The following is a 19,767-nucleotide window of genomic DNA, read 5'->3' as shown; positions in this document are numbered from 1 at the left end:
GGTTAGCAGTGGTAAAGTGTGCAGAGACCTAAAAGCAACAAAAACAGTGTCAGAAAAGTGGAGGGAGGCAGGAAAAAATTTGGGAGATGACCAACCTAAGGCTCGAAGAAGTCTACATTTGTCACCCAAAATCACATATTTGTATATACTGCACCAATAACGTCATGTTCCTTTCTGTTTAAAAAAATCCACAGCCTCAAGCACTGCATTTTATATCCAAAATTGTTATACCATGCCTTCAAACATGGTTTCAGAACAATTTGTAAAGTAACACATTCCTCTTTACAGACCGTTTTTAACAGTGAGCACAGTGTTTTACTCTACAAATGACAATCTCCAATCACATACCTAATAGGGATCAAATATATGGACAGTAAAATTCATAAAAGCCCTACGCCCTCTATTAATAGATCACAGATGGTGTGTTTTATAATTTTAGAAACACTGCCTCTCTTACTTACAACTATATAGAGATTGAACATTTCATGTTGTAACACAACATCCAGTACTTAGAGGTATCTCTCCACAACCTATATTAATAAACATGCACCTCTATAAGCAGCTTCTGACTCACTAAACCTTGTATAGAATAAATGTACCAACAGTAATGAATTACTGACACTTTTAAACAAAGTTTATATAGTATCTTTCTAATTACCTGAACTTAGTGCAGTTTCTTATACAAAACTGAAGACGCCAGTCTGTCTCAGTTCCAAATTCAGTCACATCTGCTGAACACAATTCCAATAGGTTTCCATGTCCTCTAAATCACCAATAATAATTTGAGCTATCTATGGTTCTGCACCCAATCGCACCACATCATTTCTTCAACCATGCAATAAGAATAGAATATATTGGTTGAGACTTGGCCCTTTTCTTTTGCTTCCCTCATACAATCTCACAAGGCTCTTGCAGGATCGTAAAACACCTCATGCAGGCCCTGTAATTTTCCATGTGGGTCTCGCAAAAGGCTTGCAGGTGTGTAAAGCACCTTGTGGCAAAATCGGCAATTTCACATCGGTTCTTGCGAGCCTCTCATGAGATCACACATGTCCATGCAGCACGTTTTACTCCCTAAAGCTTGTGAGCCTCTTCTGTGAGAGTCTTGTGGAATCTTAACTAAATTGTAGGGAAATAGTAGCATGTAGGATAGAGTATACTCTCCACTGAGGCCTATCTCTTATATGACAGATGTGTGTAGTAGGATGTGGGGAAAGACTGTCCTTTCACACCGACCTCTGTCTCAGCTGACAGGTGTATATGTATGCCAAAATTTTGGAGGAAGAAAGTGGGAAAAGTAATCAGGAGAATGCATTTTCCGCTTTGACTTCTATTAAAGGGTAGGACATGTTAGGTGGGAGACAGACAAATTAAAGCCATAATTGGCTAATAAAATTGGGAGTCTCTTGCCTGAATCGGATCTATTGGACTGTATGAGAGTCATTTAGGGGTCACAGGGGTTGCAGCTGAGACCCCTAGCATGCCCTTTGCGAAGCCTGCACTGCTTTTGCTACCCTTGACCTCAGAGGTGGCAAATTCAGTGCCAGGAACACAGAGGCAGCTCGTCCTTAAGGAAGTGAATTGGGACTCAGCTCTCTATGTTTTCTGCAAATTTTTTATTACAATAATAGTAAAAAAATATATATTTTCACTATTAGCGTAATAAAAATGTAGTACGATTAGCTGGAATATGCCCGTCCATGGCGGGTGAGGTAAGTAGAAAATGCTTTTAAATGTATGTTGTGTGCATGCTTGTGGGTAAGAGTGTTTATTTGCAAAAGATTGTATGTAAGTGTGAATATGTGGATGTATATGTGTGTGTAAGTGAAAGTGAAGATCAAGGGGGAGTGATGTCACTTGTTACTCCCTAGCATTTTGGTGAATTGACGTCCACGATGGGAGTACATAGTGGTCTGTATGGAGGGACTGGCTTTCTAGTGAGAAGCCTCTCTTACATGATGATGGGTTTGCATAGTAGGGTGTGAGGAGAGGCTGGCCTCTTCTCTCAGACCACTCTATTACGTGAAAGATGTGCATAGTAGGGTGTTTGCATGGACTGCCCTCTCTTTCCACACCTTTTTCTCAGATAACAGGAGTGTGTAGTAAGGTATGTACATAGACTGCCCTTTCCTTCTAGACCTCTCCCAGGCGACAGGTTTATGTAGTAGGGTGTACGGAAAGAGACTGCCTCTCCACTAACTCCTCTCTCAGATTATAGGTATACGTATTAGGCTGTGTACATGGACTGGCCACTAGTATCAGATCTCTGTCTCAGATGATGGCTGTGCATAGTACGGTGTGTACATGGACTACCTTCTCCTTCCATACCTCTCTCTCAGATGATGGGTGTGTGTAGTAGGCTTTATGCAAAAAGACTGGCCTCTCCTGTGAGACCTTTGCATCAGAAGACAAGTGTGCTTATTAGGATGTTTACATTAACCAGCCTCTTCTCTCAGACCTCTGTCTCAGATGATGGCTGTGCATAGTACATGGACTAGCCTCTCCTGTCAGCCCTCTCTCTCAGATGGCAGATATGCCTATTAGGCTGTGTACATGGACTGGCCTCTTCTGTCACAACTCTGTCTCAGGTGACAGATGTGAGTAATAAGGTATGTGGAGAGAGACTGGCCTCTCAGCTGAGACTTCTCTCTTGGATTGCAGATGTGCATAGTATGCTCTGTCCACGGACTGTCCTCCGTACTAACACTCCTCTCTCTGGCGATGGATGTGCCTAATAGGGTGTGGGAAGAGACTATAGCCTACTCACAAATCTTACAAAGCTGATGGGCATAAATAGTGCATTCTGACAAACACGATCTTCAGTAATACTCCTTCCTACAGTAGTAAGTGGGCATACTACAGTCTATTCCAAGATCACCTACTCCTTCCTACTGTTTAGAATCCGGCAAGAGTCTTGCAAGCTGTTCCCCCTGCATACATAATAACCATAGCCCCGGGGAGGTGGCATTTCCCCATGCTTCTGAATGACCTAGGAGGGGGGCACCATGAACCCCACTCCTTCTTTTGTCCAAGTCCACCTGGAGCAACATAACAGAGAAATGTGGGAGACCACTTTTTTCCCGTAAATCGGGGCACAATTAACGGATTCACCACAAACTTCACAGTGATTAAAAATAAATACTCTTAAGCCTTTGTGGGGTCCCGGGAGACCCCTGGACCAAGGCTAGGGCCTTTGGGTAAACATACCCTGCTCCCTTTTCTTTTTTATTGATGTATGTTTCTCAGACTCAGCTGAAGCCGAGTCTCAAAATGGCTGGCAGCACTTCCTGATTGAAGTTCTGGCAGACAATCAGATCTCTGCATGAGTGCAGGAGTATTTATGAAGGCTTCAGGCCTCTAGAACAGTTTAGGTTTCTTTTAATATTTCAAAAACGACTAAATGGATTAACACCAAATAACAACGAGCACTTTTCTGGACCAAGAGCTATCTTCCTGCCAAGTTTAGTGTAAATCCATCCAGCAGTTTGGGCTGTATTCATGTTCAAAATCCTTATGGGAATTAAAATGTGAACCCCACTTTTTTGACTCCCCGCCTTTTTTCTCAGTCCCCACTTGAGGGGACCACACAAAACTTTCAAAGTATAACAAGTTCCTCGGGGACTTTTAGAACATCTTGTGAAGATTCGTGAAACGGCAGCGGAGATATATAGGAGTCAAAAATTGCCTTTTCAATGGAAACTAGGTCCTAACTATACCTACTGGTGACCACCGCCAGAATGTTTTATATATATATATATATATATATATATATATATATATTCCAAGAAAAGAAACCATTGTACTCTGTTTCTCCTGAAAAATCACAGTATTTAATCCATGCCAACAAACACCAATGTGTTTCAACTCCGAAGAGTCTTGTTCATGGCTGTCAAATTTGATCCGTCCAGTGTTTTGGACTGTAGTCGTGTTGAAAGGAACTATGGAAATTAACATAGAAAACACAACTTTTTTTACCCTTCTTTTTCTCAGCCTCTGCTTGACGGATCGTCCTGAAACTTTCTGTGCCCAACTAGAATCAGCAGCACACTTACTTTGGAAAATTTCTGAAGATTCGTCAAATGGTGCCAAAGATATAGTCAAGTAAAATAATTATTTTGCTAAGTAAAAAGAGAGGGAGAGAAAGAGAGAGAGAGACATAGAGAGACAGATTGATTGATAGAGATACACAGATATACATACACAAACACATTCTTCATTCTCTCCTTCTATCTGCCTTTCTTCTGTTTCTCTAACTTTCTCACTATTTCTAATTCTCAAGATGGTTTATAATTTAAGCCCATCAGCCTTTTTTTCTCAGTTTGTATTGCCTTCTTTGCAGCAAGTTGATATTGCAGTGTCTTCCATTGCATAAAACTCTGGATACTTATCAATAGCACAGTCCTGAATAAGGCAGTTATTATGATAGATACCTAGATGCTGATTTAGAGTTTGACGGGCAGGTACTCTGTCACAAAAGTGATGGATAGCACACCCACCTTATTAGAAGTGTCATATGATATAATACTCTTGTCATATAGTTGAAGGGATATCTGCCATGTTTGTGGAGGAGTAACCCATCCGTCAATCTGTAAATTAGGCCAATAGTCTCTTATAAATGTTCACGTTATACTAGCCACTTTTCTCTTGAATGTATCTTAAGGCACAGATTGAGGAAAAGGGCAAGAGGTAGCATCATCCAATCTAATCATGCAAAATCTCATACATAATTTGAAGTTTACTATCTCCTTCAAAGTAATATAAAGATAACAAAATGTTATCATTTTTTTTATTTCTCTGCATCAAACAAAGAGAAAAGGAATAGGGATGGGCAGAGATGAGACGGAAGAAAGCAGTGCAACCATCCATTTCCACACAACAGCAATGGTACATGAGAGTAGCAACATGAATCAGAACTACTATGCGCATGGAAAGATATAGGGCCTGATTCTGATTCTGGCGGGCGGCGGAGGCCGCCCGCCAGAATTCCGCCCTCCAAAATACCGCGCCGCGGTCAAAAGACCGCAGCGGGTATTTCAAGTTTTCCCCTGGGCTGGCGGGCGGCCGCCAAAAGGCCGCCCGCCAGCCCAGGGGAAAACGACCTTCCCACGAGGATGCCGGCTCGTAATCGAGCCGGCGGAGTGGGAAGGTGCGACGGGTGCATTTGCACCCGTCGCGTATTTCACTGTCTGCCAAGCAGACAGTGAAATACTTATAGGGGCCCTCTTACGGGGGCCCCTGCAGTGCCCATGCCATTGGCATGGGCACTGCAGGGGCCCCCAGGGGCCCCGCGACTCCCCCTCCCGCCATCCGGTTCCCGGCGGGAGAACCGCCAGGAACTGGATGGCGGGAGGGGGAGTCGGAATCCCCAAGCCGGCGCAGCAAGCTGCGCCGGCTTGGAGGATTCCTGGGGGCAGCGGGAAACCGGCGGGAGACCGCCGGTTTCCCTTTACTGACCGCGGCTAAGAAGCCGCGGTCAGAATGCCCCGCGGGGCACCGCCGGCCTGTCGGCGGTGCCACCGCGTCCCACGGCCCTGGCGGAGGAAATCCGCCAGGGTCGTAATGACCCCCATAGTTTGCATCAACAGCCTCACGGGTTAGACTCCAAGAAGGGGCTCAGCGGAGCCCATATATCCCGAGGCCAGGAACCCTCAGGGACCAATTCCCAAAAGATTGTTAATTGTTCTTGACAAAATGAGGCATCCCGCAGCCATTCAGATCTGCGAGGATCCCGGCCGTGACCCCAGCACTTCGCAACCCTGCGCTTAGCCATTAGCAGCAGCAGGCCCACCAGTCTCCTGTGAGCCGACGGTATCTCATCAACATATCCAAGAAGCGCTAGTTCAGGGGTAAAGGGCAGAACCAGGCCAGTCATCTCCTCAATAGTATGCATTACCTCAATCCAAAAAGTACGAACGCCCTCACAGCGCTACTCGAGATGCATAAAATCAGCCTCCGGGGCACGACACCTTTCACAACACACATCCACGTGCAGACCCATAGCATTCAATCCTCGTGGGGTATAGTACAAGCGATGCAGGAATTTGAAATGGATAAGTTGCAGCCTATAATTAGGTGACAAAAAACCCTCATATGCGCACAGCAGTTCCTCCACGCTTCCTCAGATATAGCCTCACCAACATCAACCTCCCATCTAGCCTTTGCAGTCATTTTGGTTCCCCTCTGCTGGCTTTGTAAACAATTATATAACTTGGTAATGAGCTTGCACGGCGACTGCGCACGATATATCACCTCCAGAGCCTGACATACCGACGGGGTCTCGGGGAGGCCAGGGAAACGTGCACGAAGCATCGCGCAAATGCGCAATACATAGAACCGATTCAACGCAGTGTCACGTCTATACTTCAGCGCCATTTCCGGTGAGACCAACCGCCCCTCCACAAACCACTCACCTAATTCAGTTAAATTTGATTCATGAAGGAAGTTGTTCAACCTCACATCTCAAAACATCCGCTTATCTGCGACATCAAGTACTGACATTGATGGAGCATAGGGCTCACCCACACCAACTCGGTGCAATAAAGCAGTCCAAGCTCTAGCAGTACATGCCACGGTATCCACTCCGTGCGAACTGGCCCTATTATTCGCAATAGTCCGTCCGGCCACACCACATCGCTTTCAGGTGCGAGATGCGGTAAATATCGAACAGGAGATATCCAATAATAAGCAAAATGGGCCTGCGCACAGTAATAATAGAGCTCCAAGTCAGGAGCAGCCAGGCCACCTAATTCGAATGGTAACATCAACTTCTCCCAGGAAATTCTGGGCTGCCCGCCTGCCCAAGCTAACCGTATCAGAGCAGAGAAGAGTCGCCACAAAAAGCTTGCGTTAAGTATAGGAGGGAGATTCACAAACAAGTATGGGAATTTAGGCAGCACCACCATTTTAGCAATACGTCCGATAAGCGAGAGCGGTAGTCAGCGCCATACCTCCACCCTTTCTTCCAGCCACGAGATAGCCTTACCATAATTTGCCGACCAGAGTGTCTCCACTTCTCCACTCAGCCCAACTCCTATTTAACATACTGGGCCGTCAGCCCAACCAATCGGATACTGGGAAGAAAAGTGCGTTGTTCCCACAGAAAGGGGCATCAAAATTGATTTGGACCAGTTAATCGTAATGCCGGAGAAAGCGCTGAATCGCACTATCTCATCCAACAGTGCATCAAGATTTTTCAGCGGCTCGCGAAGATACAGAGCGATATCATCTGCGTACATAGATATTAATATAGGGCATTGTCGGAATGCCTTCCCTCTGTTATTATGATGTTGTCGCAGGCACGCCACAAGAGGCTCCATTGCAATTGCGAAAAGCAGCGGAGATGAAGGGCACCCCTGGCGAGTCCCTGAGCCACCCAAAAAGGGCCAGAGATATTTCCATTTAACGGTGGTCTATCAGTGGGTTCCGAGTACAACAAGCGGATCAATTGCACAAAACGCACGCTCATTTCCACTCTGGCAAGCAACGCAAACATGTACTTCCATGCCAGCGAGTCAAAAGCCTTAGTGGCGTCCAAAAACACCACAACCGCATCCTCCTCGGCTTCAATCGTACTTGCGACCGCGATGTACATGCGCAAATTATATGGCGTAGACCGACCCGGTACAAAACCAGACTGATCCAGTAGCACCATCTTTGGAAGCAGCGGCTGCAACCGGAAAGCGGGCGATATGAGTCACAGCTACATGGATCCTTGCCTGGCTTAAGAATCGTGACTATCACGGCCTCACGAAGGGAAACGGGGAGAACCCCAATCTCCATAGCCTCCGTGTAGACCTCCAAGAGGTGAGGAGCAAGGATATCAGTGTATTCCTTATAAAAGGAGGGAGTCAAGCCTTCCAGGCCGGGGGGCTTATCTCCAGGCAGACTGTGAATCTAACCTCCTCAACTGAGAAGGGGGCATCGAAATAGGATCTATGCACATCGTCAAACCAGAGTAGGCTAATCTCAGAGAAGTAGTCCTGGGCCGCCTCAATGTCCAGCCCAGAAGGCTCTGCATACAAATCCACAAAAAAATTGGTAAATACTTGCATGACTTCATTCATCCCCACCACACGCTCGCCCGCTACACTATTTATTTCAGTAATGTAATTACTGGCACATGGCTTGCACAGCATGCTTGCCAATGTGCGCCCAGCCCTCTCTCCCTCCCCATATATCCTTGCCCTGGCATACTTTCCCCCAAAAAAAATCTCCTGCAGAGAGGCCTCCTCTTGCAGAGACACAGCGCTTCGCCGAGCCGCAAGCGTGTCTCTAGAACAGTCAGCCACCAGGCACTGTTCTGAGTCCACTATCTGTGCCTTCAAGTCAGCCAATTCCTGCCGCAACATCCTTAGTACGCCATGTTGTTTCGAGAGGCATATCCCACGAATTACCGCCTTAAAAGCCTCCCATAGTGTACCAGCCGAACTCACAGACCCGCTGTTCTCAGCAAAATAATAAGTAATGGCCTCGCAAACCTCATCTCAAAATGCCCCATCCCAAAACGCCCCATGAGGCAAGCGCCACATATATGCGCGCCAAGGACCACCAGGCACCGTCAGCACTAGCTTGACTGGCGAGTGGTCCGATAAGGTACGCTCCGTGTGTTCCACAACTGCGTCCAGAGCTCCACATCCCTCGTACCTAGCCAGCGATCAATGCGGGACCAGCTGTTGTGAGCATAATTAACACACGTACCCTCTCTGGTAGCCCCATGTTTTGCCCTCCATAGAGCCACAAAGCCACCCTCAGCCATCACAGACGACAGAGCTCTAGCAGCAGCACCGTGCTGCACCCTGGTCAGGCTCTCGCGATCTGCCCCCGGATCCAAAATCACATTGAAGTCCCCACCCTAGATCACGGCGTCGCTGCCCAGCGACTCAATCAGGCACCACACTTCACTAAAGAATTCGGGGTCATCAGTATTAGGACCGTAGACAAAGACAAGCCTGCAAGCTCTATCCAGCAGTGTGCCACTCAACAAGACATATCAGCCATTAGGATCCACTATTACTTTCTGAGTATGCCAAGGCAGTCCCTTTCACAGCAGAATCACCACACCTCTTGCATAGCGTGAGAACACCGCACCGTGGTATTATCCAATCCAGCCAGCCTTCAGCCGATTCTGCGTAGCCGGCACTAAATGAGTCTCCTGCAACATGCAAATATCAATTTCCTCGCGCTTTACATAAGCAGACATAAACCGCACCTTACGCCCATCATTCAAGCCACGCACATTCCAATTGAGGCAACAAACCGATGTCACATCCCCATGCACCATTGCATCTTCCTAGCAAGTACACCGCACAGCCACAATATCCCACCAGACCAGCCAGCCACATGCAAGTGGAAGAAAAAGAGGAAAATGAAAGGAAGAGGAAGAAAAAAACAGAAATTTTACATTCCCATCCCCAACCCACGCAGACCCCCCAAATGGGTCAGAGCAAAGACCCCACCCCCTTAACAACCAGAACCCCAACCTTAGCAAATAGCATAAGAATAGAACTCATCCAAGGGGCGAGTGCCAAGCCATCCATTCCACCACCCCAAACGGGACAGGGGAAGGAGGGCAAAAGGTCAATGAGTAAACTAGACATCAGAGCGGCCAATAGAACAGATACCACGATAACAGTGCACCCCTGCAGCAACGGAGAGTCATCCCCAACCATCACCACCCATTACAATTTAGTCATTGTCACTTAAATCAGCTCGCTCAGCTCCGGAGGCATCGAGGTCACCCGCCACAGACTTCTTAGGCACCGTTTTAGCAAATTTAGCCACTAGTTTTGGGTCCGTGAAAAAATGCAGTTTGCCCCCATGCTGTACCCTCAGTTGCAGGCTAAATAAGAGAGAATCTAGTGTCTGTCTGGCTCAGAGTGCATTTAATTTGCAGAAAGGCTCTACGTGCAGCCTGTACACTGGGGGTGAAATCCGGAATTATGCTCAATTCAGAGTTCTTGTAGATCACCGGTCACCGCTCCCTGGCCAGCCTGAGGACAGTATCCCTATCACGGTAATTCAACAATCGGACAATGATGGGTCGTGGCTGAGTACCAGATGGGGGCCGAGGCCCCAATGATCTATGAGCTCTCTCCACCACCAGAAGCCGGGAGAGCTCACCAGGGAAGAGGTCAGAGAGCATGGCCTCCACAAAGTCCTCTGTTTTCTGCAAAATTTTTATTACACTAATAGTAAAAAAATATATATTTTCACTATTAGCGTAATAAAAATGTAGTACGATTAGCTGGAATATGCCCGTCCATGGCGGGTGAGGTAAGTAGAAAATGCTTTTAAATGTATGTTGTGTGCATGCTTGTGGGTAAGAGTGTTTATTTGCAAAAGATTGTATGTAAGTGTGAATATGTGGATGTATATGTGTGTGTAAGTGAAAGTGAAGATCAAGGGGGAGTGATGTCACTTGTTACTCCCTAGCATTTTGGTGAATTGACGTCCACGATGGGAGTACATAGTGGTCTGTATGGAGGGACTGGCTTTCTAGTGAGAAGCCTCTCTTACATGATGATGGGTTTGCATAGTAGGGTGTGAGGAGAGGCTGGCCTCTTCTCTCAGACCACTCTATTACGTGAAAGATGTGCATAGTAGGGTGTTTGCATGGACTGCCCTCTCTTTCCACACCTTTTTCTCAGATAACAGGAGTGTGTAGTAAGGTATGTACATAGACTGCCCTTTCCTTCTAGACCTCTCCCAGGCGACAGGTTTATGTAGTAGGGTGTACGGAAAGAGACTGCCTCTCCACTAACTCCTCTCTCAGATTATAGGTATACGTATTAGGCTGTGTACATGGACTAGCCACTAGTATCAGATCTCTGTCTCAGATGATGGCTGTGCATAGTACGGTGTGTACATGGACTACCTTCTCCTTCCATACCTCTCTCTCAGATGATGGGTGTGTGTAGTAGGCTTTATGCAAAAAGACTGGCCTCTCCTGTGAGACCTTTGCATCAGAAGACAAGTGTGCTTATTAGGATGTTTACATTAACCAGCCTCTTCTCTCAGACCTCTGTCTCAGATGATGGCTGTGCATAGTACATGGACTAGCCTCTCCTGTCAGCCCTCTCTCTCAGATGGCAGATATGCCTATTAGGCTGTGTACATGGACTGGCCTCTTCTGTCACAACTCTGTCTCAGGTGACGGATGTGAGTAATAAGGTATGTGGAGAGAGACTGGCCTCTCAGCTGAGACTTCTCTCTTGGATTGCAGATGTGCATAGTATGCTCTGTCCACGGACTGTCCTCCGTACTAACACTCCTCTCTCTGGCGATGGATGTGCCTAATAGGGTGTGGGAAGAGACTATAGCCTACTCACAAATCTTACAAAGCTGATGGGCATAAATAGTGCATTCTGACAAACACGATCTTCAGTAATACTCCTTCCTACAGTAGTAAGTGGGCATACTACAGTCTATTCCAAGATCACCTACTCCTTCCTACTGTTTAGAATCCGGCAAGAGTCTTCCAAGCTGTTCCCCCTGCATACATAATAACCATAGCCCCGGGGAGGTGGCATTTCCCCATGCTTCTGAATGACCTAGGAGGGGGGCACCATGAACCCCACTCCTTCTTTTGTCCAAGTCCACCTGGAGCAACATAACAGAGAAATGTGGGAGACCACTTTTTTCCCGTAAATCGGGGCACAATTAACGGATTCACCACAAACTTCACAGTGATTAAAAATAAATACTCTTAAGCCTTTGTGGGGTCCCGGGAGACCCCTGGACCAAGGCTAGGGCCTTTGGGTAAACATACCCTGCTCCCTTTTCTTTTTCATTAATGTATGTTTCTCAGACTCAGCTGAAGCCGAGTCTCAAAATGGCTGGCAGCACTTCCTGATTGAAGTTCTGGCAGACAATCAGATCTCTGCATGAGTGCAGGAGTATTTATGAAGGCTTCAGGCCTCTAGAACAGTTTAGGTTTCTTTTAATATTTCAAAAACGACTAAATGGATTTACACCAAATAACAAAGAGCACTTTTCTGGACCAAGAGCTATCTTCCTGCCAAGTTTAGTGTAAATCCATCCAGCAGTTTGGGCTGTATTCATGTTCAAAATCCTTATGGGAATTAAAATGTGAACCCCACTTTTTTGACTCCCCGCCTTTTTTCTCAGTCCCCACTTGAGGGGACCACACAAAACTTTCAAAGTATAACAAGTTCCTCGGGGACTTTTAGAACATCTTGTGAAGATTCGTGAAACGGCAGCGGAGATATATAGGAGTCAAAAATTGCCTTTTCAATGGAAACTAGGTCCTAACTATACCTATTGGTGACCACCGCCAGAATGTTTTATATATATATATATATATATATATATATATATATATATATATATATATATATATTCCAAGAAAAGAAACCATTGTACTCCGTTTCTCCTGAAAAATCACAGTATTTAATCCATGCCAACAAACACCAATGTGTTTCAACTCCGAAGAGTCTTGTTCATGGCTGTCAAATTTGATCCGTCCAGTGTTTTGGACTGTAGTCGTGTTGAAAGGAACTATGGAAATTAACATAGAAAACACAACTTTTTTTACCCTTCTTTTTCTCAGCCTCTGCTTGACGGATCGTCCTGAAACTTTCTGTGCCCAACTAGAATCAGCAGCACACTTACTTTGGAAAATTTCTGAAGATTCGTCAAATGGTGCCAAAGATATAGTCAAGTAAAATAATTATTTTGCTAAGTAAAAAGAGAGGGAGAGAAAGAGAGAGAGAGACATAGAGAGACAGATTGATTGATAGAGATACACAGATATACATACACAAACACATTCTTCATTCTCTCCTTCTATCTGCCTTTCTTCTGTTTCTCTAACTTTCTCACTATTTCTAATTCTCAAGATGGTTTATAATTTAAGCCCATCAGCCTTTTTTTCTCAGTTTGTATTGCCTTCTTTGCAGCAAGTTGATATTGCAGTGTCTTCCATTGCATAAAACTCTGGATACTTATCAATAGCACAGTCCTGAATAAGGCAGTTATTATGATAGATACCTAGATGCTGATTTAGAGTTTGACGGGCAGGTACTCTGTCACAAAAGTGATGGATAGCACACCCACCTTATTAGAAGTGTCATATGATATAATATTCTTGTCATATAGTTGAAGAGATATCTGCCATGTTTGTGGAGGAGTAACCCATCCGTCAATCTGTAAATTAGGCCAATAGTCTCTTATAAATGTTCACGTTATACTAGCCACTTTTCTCTTGAATGTATCTTAAGGCACAGATTGAGGAAAAGGGCAAGAGGTAGCATCATCCAATCTAATCATGCAAAATCTCATACATAATTTGAAGTTTACTATCTCCTTCAAAGTAATATAAAGATAACAAAATGTTATCATTTTTTTTATTTCTCTGCATCAAACAAAGAGAAAAGGAATAGGGATGGGCAGAGATGAGACGGAAGAAAGCAGTGCAACCATCCATTTCCACACAACAGCAATGGTACATGAGAGTAGCAACATGAATCAGAACTACTATGCGCATGGAAAGATATAGGGCCTGATTCTGATTCTGGCGGGCGGCGGAGGCCGCCCGCCAGAATTCCGCCCTCCAAAATACCGCGCCGCGGTCAAAAGACCGCGGCGGGTATTTCAAGTTTTCCCCTGGGCTGGCGGGCGGCCGCCAAAAGGCCGCCCGCCAGCCCAGGGGAAAACGACCTTCCCACGAGGATGCCGGCTCGTAATCGAGCCGGCGGAGTGGGAGGTGCGACGGGTGCATTTGCACCCGTCGCGTATTTCACTGTCTGCCAAGCAGACAGTGAAATACTTGTAGGGGCCCTCTTACGGGGGCCCCTGCAGTGCCCATGCCATTGGCATGGGCACTGCAGTGGCCCCCAGGGGCCCCGCGACTCCCCCTCCCGCCATCCGGTTCCCGGCGGGAGAACCACCAGGAACTGGATGGCGGGAGGGGGAGTCGGAATCCCCAAGCCGGCGCAGCAAGCTGCGCCGGCTTGGAGGATTCCTGGGGGCAGCGGGAAACCGGCGGGAGACCGCCGGTTTCCCTTTACTGACCGCGGCTAAGCCGCCGCGGTCAGAATGCCCCGCGGGGCACCGCCGGCCTGTCGGCGGTGCCACCGCGTCCCACGGCCCTGGCGGAGGAAATCCGCCAGGGTCGTAATGACCCCCATAGTTTGCATCAACAGCCTCACGGGTTAGACTCCAAGAAGGGGCTCAGCGGAGCCCATATATCCCGAGGCCAGGAACCCTCAGGGACCAATTCCCAAAAGATTGTTAATTGTTCTTGACAAAATGAGGCATCCCGCAGCCATTCAGATCTGCGAGGATCCCGGCCGTGACCCCAGCACTTCGCAACCCTGCGCTTAGCCATTAGCAGCAGCAGGCCCACCAGTCTCCTGTGAGCCGACGGTATCTCATCAACATATCCAAGAAGCGCTAGTTCAGGGGTAAAGGGCAGAACCAGGCCAGTCATCTCCTCAATAGTATGCATTACCTCAATCCAAAAAGTACGAACGCCCTCACAGCGCTACTCGAGATGCATAAAATCAGTCTCCGGGGCACGACACCTTTCACAACACACATCCACGTGCAGACCCATAGCATTCAATCCTCGTGGGGTATAGTACAAGCGATGCAGGAATTTGAAATGGATAAGTTGCAGCCTATAATTAGGTGACAAAACCCTCATATGCGCACAGCAGTTCCTCCACGCTTCCTCAGATATAGCCTCACCAACATCAACCTCCCATCTAGCCTTTGCAGTCATTTTGGTTCCCCTCTGCTGGCTTTGTAAACAATTATATAACTTGGTAATGAGCTTGCACGGCGACTGCGCACGATATATCACCTCCAGAGCCTGACATACCGACGGGGTCTCGGGGAGGCCAGGGAAACGTGCACGAAGCATCGCGCAAATGCGCAATACATAGAACCGATTCAACGCAGTGTCACGTCTATACTTCAGCGCCATTTCCGGTGAGACCAACCGCCCCTCCACAAACCACTCACCTAATTCAGTTAAATTTGATTCATGAAGGAAGTTGTTCAACCTCACATCTCAAAACATCCGCTTATCTGCGACATCAAGTACTGACATTGATGGAGCATAGGGCTCACCCACACCAACTCGGTGCAATAAAGCAGTCCAAGCTCTAGCAGTACATGCCACGGTATCCACTCCGTGCGAACTGGCCCTATTATTCGCATTAGTCCGTCCGGCCACACCGCATCGCTTTCAGGTGCGAGATGCGGTAAATATCGAACAGGAGATATCCAATAATAAGCAAATTGGGCCTGCGCACAGTAATAATAGAGCTCCAAGTCAGGAGCAGCCAGGCCACCTAATTCGAATGGTAACATCAACTTCTCCCAGGAAATTCTGGGCTGCCCGCCTGCCCAAGCTAACCGTATCAGAGCAGAGAAGAGTCGCCACAAAAAGCTTGCGTTAAGTATAGGAGGGAGATTCACAAACAAGTATGGGAATTTAGGCAGCACCACCATTTTAGCAATAGCAATACGTCCGATAAGCGAGAGCGGTAGTCAGCGCCATACCTCCACCCTTTCTTCCAGCCACGAGATAGCCTTACCATAATTTGCCGACCAGAGTGTCTCCACTTCTCCACTCAGCCCAACTCCTATTTAACATACTGGGCCGTCAGCCCAACCAATCGGATACTGGGAAGAAAAGTGCGTTGTTCCCACAGAAAGGGGCATCAAAATTGATTTGGACCAGTTAATCGTAATGCCAGAGAAAGCGCTGAATCGCACTATCTCATCCAACAGTGCATCAAGATTTTTCAGCGGCTCGCGAAGATACAGAGCGATATCATCTGCGTACATAGATATTAATATAGAGCATTGTCGGAATGCCTTCCCTCTGTTATTATGATGTTGTCGCAGGCACGCCACAAGAGGCTCCATTGCAATTGCGAAAAGCAGCGGAGATGAAGGGCACCCCTGGCGAGTCCCTGAGCCACCCAAAAAGGGCCAGAGATATTTCCATTTAACGGTAGTCTATCAGTGGGTTCCGAGTACAACAAGCGGATCAATTGCACAAAACGCACGCTCATTTCCACTCTGGCAAGCAACGCAAACATGTACTTCCATGCCAGCGAGTCAAAAGCCTTAGTGGCGTCCAAAAACACCACAACCGCATCCTCCTCGGCTTCAATCGTACTTGCGACCGCGATGTACATGCGCAAATTATATGGCGTAGACCGACCCGGTACAAAACCAGACTGATCCAGTAGCACCATCTTTGGAAGCAGCGGCTGCAACCGGAAAGCGGGCGATATGAGTCACAGCTACATGGATCCTTGCCTGGCTTAAGAATCGTGACTATCACGGCCTCACGAAGGGAAACGGGGAGAACCCCAATCTCCATAGCCTCCGTGTAGACCTCCAAGAGGTGAGGAGCAAGGATATCAGTGTATTCCTTATAAAAGGAGGGAGTCAAGCCTTCCAGGCCGGGGGGCTTATCTCCAGGCAGACTGTGAATCTAACCTCCTCAACTGAGAAGGGGGCATCGAAATAGGATCTATGCACATCGTCAAACCAGAGTAGGCTAATCTCAGAGAAGTAGTCCTGGGCCGCCTCAATGTCCAGCCCAGAAGGCTCTGCATACAAATCCACAAAAAAATTGGTAAATACTTGCATGACTTCATTCATCCCCACCACACGCTCGCCCGCTACACTATTTATTTCAGTAATGTAATTACTGGCACATGGCTTGCACAGCATGCTTGCCAATGTGCGCCCAGCCCTCTCTCCCTCCCCATATATCCTTGCCCTGGCATACTTTCCCCCAAAAAAAATCTCCCGCAGAGAGGCCTCCTCTTGCAGAGACACAGCGCTTCGCCGAGCCGCAAGCGTGTCTCTAGACCAGTCAGCCACCAGGCACTGTTCTGAGTCCACTATCTGTGCCTTCAAGTCAGCCAATTCCTGCCGCAACATCCTTAGTACGCCATGTTGTTTCGAGAGGCATATCCCACGAATTACCGCCTTAAAAGCCTCCCATAGTGTACCAGCCGAACTCACAGACCCGCTGTTCTCAGCAAAATAATAAGTAATGGCCTCGCAAACCTCATCTCAAAATGCCCCATCCCAAAACGCCCCATGAGGCAAGCGCCACATATATGCGCGCCAAGGACCACCAGGCACCGTCAGCACTAGCTTGACTGGCGAGTGGTCCGATAAGGTACGCTCCGTGTGTTCCACAACTGCGTCCAGAGCTCCACATCCCTCGTACCTAGCCAACGATCAATGCGGGACCAGCTGTTGTGAGCATAATTAACACACGTACCCTCTCTGGTAGCCCCATGTTTTGCCCTCCATAGAGCCACAAACCCACCCTCAGCCATCACAGACGACAGAGCTCTAGCAGCAGCACCGTGCTGCACCCTGGTCAGGCTCTCGCGATCTGCCCCCGGATCCAAAATCACATTGAAGTCCCCACCCTAGATCACGGCGTCGCTGCCCAGCGACTCAATCAGGCACCACACTTCACTAAAGAATTCGGGGTCATCAGTATTAGGACCGTAGACAAAGACAAGCCTGCAAGCTCTATCCAGCAGTGTGCCACTCAACAAGACATATCAGCCATTAGGATCCACTATTACTTTCTGAGTATACCAAGGCAGTCCCTTTCACAGCAGAATCACCACACCTCTTGCATAGCGTGAGAACACCGCACCGTGGTATTATCCAATCCAGCCAGCCTTCAGCCGATTCTGCGTAGCCGGCACTAAATGAGTCTCCTGCAACATGCAAATATCAATTTCCTCGCGCTTTACATAAGCAGACATAAGCCGCACCTTACGCCCATCATTCAAGCCACGCACATTCCAATTGAGGCAACAAACCGATGTCACATCCCCATGCACCATTGCATCTTCCTAGCAAGTACACCGCACAGCCACAATATCCCACCAGACCAGCCAGCCACATGCAAGTGGAAGAAAAAGAGGAAAATGAAAGGAAGAGGAAGAAAAAAACAGAAATTTTACATTCCCATCCCCAACCCACGCAGACCCCCCAAATGGGTCAGAGCAAAGACCCCACCCCCTTAACAACCAGAACCCCAACCTTAGCAAATAGCATAAGAATAGAACTCATCCAAGGGGCGAGTGCCAAGCCATCCATTCCACCACCCCAAACGGGACAGGGGAAGGAGGGCAAAAGGTCAATGAGTAAACTAGACATCAGAGCGGCCAATAGAACAGATACCACGATAACAGTGCACCCCTGCAGCAACGGAGAGTCATCCCCAACCATCACCACCCATTACAATTTAGTCATTGTCACTTAAATCAGCTCGCTCAGCTCCGGAGGCATCGAGGTCACCCGCCACAGACTTCTTAGGCACCGTTTTAGCAAATTTAGCCACTAGTTTTGGGTCCGTGAAAAAATGCAGTTTGCCCCCATGCTGTACCCTCAGTTGCAGGCTAAATAAGAGAGAATCTAGTGTCTGTCTGGCTCAGAGTGCGTTTAATTTGCCGAAAGGCTCTACGTGCAGCCTGTACACTGGGGGTGAAATCCGGAATTATGCTCAATTCAGAGTTCTTGTAGATCACCTGTCACCGCTCCCTGGCCAGCCTGAGGACAGTATCCCTATCACGGTAATTCAACAATCGGACAATGATGGGTCGTGGCTGAGTACCAGATGGGGGCCGAGGCCCCAATGATCTATGAGCTCTCTCCACCACCAGAAGCCGGGAGAGCTCACCAGGGAAGAGGTCAGAGAGCATGGCCTCCACAAAGTCCTCCATCCTACCCATGTCTGTGGACTCCGGAAGGCCAACTATTCGGATGTTATTGCGGCACGACCATGCCTCCAAATCTTAATTTTTATTACGTATAACTTCCAGCACGCGCTCCATATGCAGCAATTGTTCCCATTCACCCTGACGTTGATCCTCCAGCTCAGATGTACGCGTCTCCAGTTGGTCAAACCGGGAGTCATGATCATCCACCCTAGCCTTAATTCGGTCCAGCTGCTCGGTCAGGTGGTCAAGTTTAGTGTCAATGCCCACAAGGCGATTCTTACGGTCCAGGAACATAGCCTTGACGAAGTATCCGGGGCCCCCTCCTCCACAGGCGCCTCCCCCCGCTGAGAGGCAGAAATGCCACCGCTCTTCCTTCCCCTATTGAAGGTGAGCTTTGCCTGTTTCTGCTCCGCCTTGCCCATTCTCCACGACTGCCACGGCACAACAGGCAGGGAACCCCGCCGCCAGATCAAAAAGAGGCACTGAGTGCTCAGAGAAGTAGCATGGTACAACTCCACCAAGGCAAAGATGGGCATCCGGGCCCTCACCGCAGCCACTCCGTCCACCCAGGCAGGGCCGAGCCGAGCCCCAGCCCGCAGACTGCAGCCAATTGTCCCTCAGATATCCCAGCACTCAGGGCACCTACCGGGAACAGCCGGGCATCCAGAAGACAGGGGTCCAACTCCTGTTGCGACCCCTGCACAACTGCACCGCACAGCCTGCAACGGAGCAGCCAGAGAGGAGGGGAACGAGGGCCTGAAGCCACCCCCCACTGCCTCCTCTGCACCGCAAATAGTCTCACGGTCCGAACCGACCGGCGAAGGGACTCTCCAGCAGATGAGGTCCGGGGTGCACCCACACACAGCAGCGATCACGTCAGGTCTCCAATCCAGGTGAAAAGATCCGCACTAGGAGCCCCTCAACCCCTCCAGCGTCGCATGAAGCAGCAGCTGGCCAACAGCCCACCAAGGCATGACCAGGTCAATATTACGGGCAGAGAGAACCCCCAGCTCAGGTCCGAGCTCCA

The sequence above is a fragment of the Pleurodeles waltl genome, chromosome 3_1 (assembly GCF_031143425.1).
Source record: "Pleurodeles waltl isolate 20211129_DDA chromosome 3_1, aPleWal1.hap1.20221129, whole genome shotgun sequence".
In the NCBI taxonomy this organism is placed as follows: Eukaryota; Metazoa; Chordata; class Amphibia; order Caudata; family Salamandridae; genus Pleurodeles; species Pleurodeles waltl.
Note: the sequence above shows the minus strand (reverse complement) of the source record.